Source organism: Rhinatrema bivittatum, chromosome 7, assembly GCF_901001135.1.
Source record: "Rhinatrema bivittatum chromosome 7, aRhiBiv1.1, whole genome shotgun sequence".
Lineage (NCBI taxonomy): Eukaryota > Metazoa > Chordata > Amphibia > Gymnophiona > Rhinatrematidae > Rhinatrema > Rhinatrema bivittatum.
The window spans coordinates 65,152,500-65,157,647 of record NC_042621.1 but is presented as its reverse complement, the minus strand read 5'-3'; positions in this window follow the sequence as shown (position 1 = coordinate 65,157,647).

The following is a 5,148-nucleotide window of genomic DNA, read 5'->3' as shown; positions in this document are numbered from 1 at the left end:
GTTGCATCTCCAAGCATGAGGAATTTCAATTAACATGACGTGCTTGAGAATTAGAGAATGGGGAGAAAAAAACCCCCTTTTGATGCTTTTTTAAGCCGACTAGAACACACATATATACACAAAAAAACCCTCAGAAGCCATGTTGGATGCAAGAAAATGAGCAGAGCTGATGCCACGTGAAGTCTGATATTCAGATTCCTTTTGCAAAGGCACAATTTGAGACAAAGTGAAATAGTTTGAAGGAAAGAAAGGAGAATGGGCCTGTTGAGCAAGACTTAAAGCAAAGATTTGCTATCTTCTAGCAGGTGCTGCGAGAGATCTCTGTGCTGTGCTGTTTGGCAAGAAGGTAACCCCTGCATACAAAACTCAGAGAGCGCACAAGAAATCGTAGGAGGAGCTGACGCCTGAAGCCTAGATTCAGTGCCAAGCCTGAAGTGTACCCTTCTTTATTTAGACACCGAATGATAGAACGGTCCAAGTTTATGACTGTAAGGTACTCTGTGTCCTAGGTGACACTGCTCTACCAGTTGAAACTGAATTTCAAAAGGAGGCTCTCATCATTTGCAAAGGATAAAACTAAGCATCTTTACCTTGGGTTGTAGATGTAGGACAAAGTTTGGTGGTTTTCAGACACCACATTTGACGTGAAATTGCGCTGAGAGCAGCCAGAACCATAGTTGGAAGGCTGTTATAGGAAAAAAAAAAAAGCACAGGGAGGCAGGTTCAAACTTTTTAAAATAATCACTTCTCCTTTCTTTTGTAGCCTATTTTCCAAAGGGAAGAAGGCTTGTGAGATCACTGTGGGGGCCGATGCAATAAGGGGCATTTACTTCCACTTTAGCATGGGTTTTTCGGTGCTGATGTAGCTCTGGTATGTAAAAAGGGCTTTAGCGCCAAAAAAAAAAAGCCACACTAAAAAAACCGACATCAAGCTTGGCGCACGGTGCATGCAAACTGCAGGGTAATAGCCTAATTAGATATTACCCTGCAATGCGAAAAGGTTCGCTAAGCAAGAGACTGCCTAGCGAGTCCCCTACTACTATGAGAAACTTAACGCCCGCTCAGAGGCAGGCGTTAAACAATCACGTGGCTGGCCGGATCAAATCTCCTCCCCCCCCCCCCCAAGGTCTGGCCGATGAGCCAAGCGGTCCGGGTCTGACCCGGGGGTCCTCTACATGCAATGATGCATTTGGAGGCTATAAGCATCAGGTCTGAAAAAAAAACAGAGGTTCATATCAGCGCCCCTTTGTGATTGTGGGCACCCGACGCAGTTGTGGGCGCACAGCAGCCACCTCTCCTGGGCGCCCGAGGCATTTGAGCACTAGGAATGCATAATTTTCCCCTAGCGCGTTCTTTTCAACGCAGCAGCTCATTTTAATATTGCATTGGGTTCCCAAGGAGAAGTGGCTGTGCGCATGCTAGGAAAAAGGGCACTCAGTACGCTCCACCCGTTTTAACACGTGTCTTATTTATTGCATCGACCTCTGTGTGTGTGTGTGTGTGAGAGAGAATCCCATTCCCTAACAACTTTTGCATTTAGTGTCCTATCCACACTCAATTTTCAGGAAGTCCTTGACAATCTGTTTAGTCTTTTATAGCCATGGACGGGCTTGGAAAGTAAGCAGCCTCCATTGGTTCTGTATGAAACTTCTTGCTGATGTGAGTTTAGGAACTGGCACACACGTACTATTTATGGGAGAGCTAACAGGAGACTTCTCACAGGTAAGACTCACATAAGGGCACATTGAGTTATTCATCACCACCACCTGCCTTACTACGGTAGCCTAACTCCCCCCATAAAATTACATTATAGGGAAGATTTTATTCCATCACTAACATCTGAATTCTGACCAGAGGAAGTATACACAATGGAGGCAAAACTTTTTAAGAGAAGAACACGGACACAAACATATAACCAAAACCGGCATCTGTAAAAGGATATCAAGTGACAGTAAACATAAACAAGCTAGCTACTAAACCAATCAGTGTACTCCTCTTCCTCTGTTAATATAAAGAGAAATTTTAAAACCCATGCATGTGTGTCCACGAGCACGTGGTTCCTGGTGCGCCCACACGGATGCACCGATTTTAAAACACATGTGCGCGCATGTTCTAAAATCCGCTACCCTCATGCACGTGCGCCAGTTTTTATATCGGCACGCGAATGCCGACTTGCACGCGCAAGGGTGAGGAATGTCAGTAGATGCACGCGAGACGATGCGTTAGGCCCTTTCCCCGGTTCCCTCCCAGTACTGCCTCTGCTTCGGTACGGGCTGAAGAACTGCTTGAAGAAAAAGGGATGGATTGGGGGCGGGGCAGGGTGGGGTCTAGGGGAGGGGCATGGGCGGGCCGGGACAGCAACCATTAGGCCCTGTCCCACTGAAGCTCGCGCCGGGAGCCAACCGGCCCACGCAAGTTACTTTACTTTTGCGATGGAATGCCAATGTAAGTTATATAATACGATAAATAGCCAGATTGGTGGGGTTTTAAGGGCCATGGATAACTGGGGGGGGGGGGGGGGTGAGTGAAGGCTATTAAACCAGGAGGGGTTTGGAAGACCTATATCTTAATATTTTTAGCCAGTTTATATTTTGTGATATGTATTGTAACATTGTAAACCATTATATACCAGAAAAATGGTATATAAATGAGATAAATAAATAAATAGACAGATAAATAAACTGGGTGAACTAGGGATGAACTAGTAAAACTGGAAATGGCGTCAGTGCATGCCCCTTTTAAGATGTGGCATTTACGTGCCACATCTTAAAAGGGGCATTTACGTGCACCCACTTAAAATTTGGCGTGGCTAGGCTATTCTATTACATGTGTACATATAAGCACGCAAGTTATAAAATAGCCGTGTCCCTGGGTGCAAGCCAACAAATGCTCGCATGTCAACTTGATTAATAGCAGTTTATGGATTTCTTATCACAACCTCTGGCAACAAATTTCAAAGCTTAATTGTGCGTTGAGTGAAAAAGAATTCTCTCTGATTTGTTTTAAATGTGCCACATGCTAACTTCATGGAATGCCTCCTAGTCCTTCTATTATCTGAAAGAGTAAATAACTGATTTACACTTAGGGGCGGATTTTAAGAGCCCTGCTCGCCGGTGCGCCTATTTTACATAGGCCTACTGGCGCGCGCAGAGCCCCGGGACTCGCGTAAGTCCCGGGGTTTTCCGAGGGGGGCGTGTCGGGGGCGGGCCCGATCCGCGCGGCGTTTTCGGGGCGGGACGTAGCATTTTGGGGGCAGGTCCGAGGGCGTGGTTACGGCCCGGGGCGGTCCGGGGGCGTGGCTGCGCCCTCCGGACCCGCCCCCAGGTCGCGTCCCGGCGCACTAGCGGCCCGCTGGCGTGCAGGGATTTACGTCTCCCTCCGGGAGGTGTAAATCCCCCGACAAAGGTAAGGGGGGGGTTTAGACAGGGCCGGGGGGGTGGGTTAGGTAGGGGAAGGGAGGGGAAGGTGAGGGGAGGGCAAAAGAAAGTTCCCTCCGAGGCCGCTCCGATTTCGGAGCGGCCTCGGAGGGAACGGAGGTAGGCTGCGCGGCTCGGCGCGTGCCGGCTATACGGAATCGGTAGCCTTGCGCGCGCCGATCCAGGATTTTAGCGAATATGCGCGGCTACGCGCGTATCTACTAAAATCCAGCGTACTTTTGTTGGCGCCTGATGCGCCAACAAAAGTACGCCAAATCGCGCTGTTTGAAAATCTACCCGTTAATCTTTTCATGATTTTATAGACCTCTATCATATTTCCCCTTAGCCATCTCTTCCAAAGCTGAACAGCCCTAACCTCTTCAGCCTTTCCTCATAGGGGAGCTGTTCCATCCCCTTTTATCATCTTGGTTGCCCTTCTCTGTACCTTTTCCAGAGCAACTATATCTATATATTTTTTGAGATGCAGTGACCAGAATTGCCAAGTCTTATCATGGAGCACTACTGAGACATTATGACATTCTCCATTTTATTCACTATTCCCTTCTAATAATTCCTAACATTCTGTTTACTTTTTTGATCGCCACAGTACAATGAGCCGACTATTTCAATATATTATCCACTATGATGCCTTAAAGTTGCAGCTGCTATTGGCACCCTCATGATATCATTTCCCTTGGGAGATGGTGGTTGGTATATTTTATTTATTTATTTATTTATTTAAGCATTTTTATATACTGAGATACGTTGGGAACATCACCTCGGTTTACAGTTAAATTAATATAGCAAGAAGCTTTACAGATAACAATATGTAACAACAGGATACTAAATACAGTATTGATTAACTGTGTATGAGGGTGGTATTTACAAGTAGGATTTACAAGGCGTATTTACAAGGGGGGTGGTGAGTGAAGAGAGGGGCTACATCGAGATTGGGTTTAGGAGTAGGCCTGCTTAAAGAGCCAGGTCTTGAGGTTCTGTTTGAATCTTTTTGGGCAAGGCTCCTGGTGAAGACTAGGGGGCATTTTGTTCCAAAGGGCGGGCCCGGCAATGGAGAGGGCACGTTCTTTGGTAGACTTAAGCTTTGACAGTTTAGGAGAGGGAGTGTGCAGTGGTGGCACGTTGTTGTGCTCTGATGGGTCTGTCAGGGGTACGGAGTTGGAGGTGTTCTTTCAACCAGGGCATGTCATGGTTGTAGATAACTTTATGAATGATGGTTAGGGATTTGTATATGATCCGGGAGTTGATTGGCAACCAGTGTAGGTGTTTGAGGACTGGGGTGATGTGATCACCTCGGAGGGCATTGGTGAGGATACGTGCCGCCGAGTTTTGGAGCATCTGAAGGGGCCGGAGGGCATATTTGGGGAGGCCTAGGAGGATGGCATTGCAATAATCAAGTTTGGATAAGATGGTGGCTTGGAGGACTGTGCGGAAATTATTTATGTGGAGCAGGGGTTTCAGTTTTTTTAGCATGTGGAGCTTGAAGAAACCATCTTTCAGGGTAATATTGATGAATTATTTTAGGTTATGGTGGTTATCTAGGATGACACCAAGGCTGCGAACGTGTTGGGCGAAGGAGATGGTGGGGTGTGGGGGGGGGGGGGGGTTAGGTGTGGGGTTAGTGTTGTTATGGGAGGGTGAGATATATATAAGAGCTCTGTTTTGGAGGTATTAAGAGCGAGGTAGTTGTCAGCGAGCAGGGAGCGGATAGCTG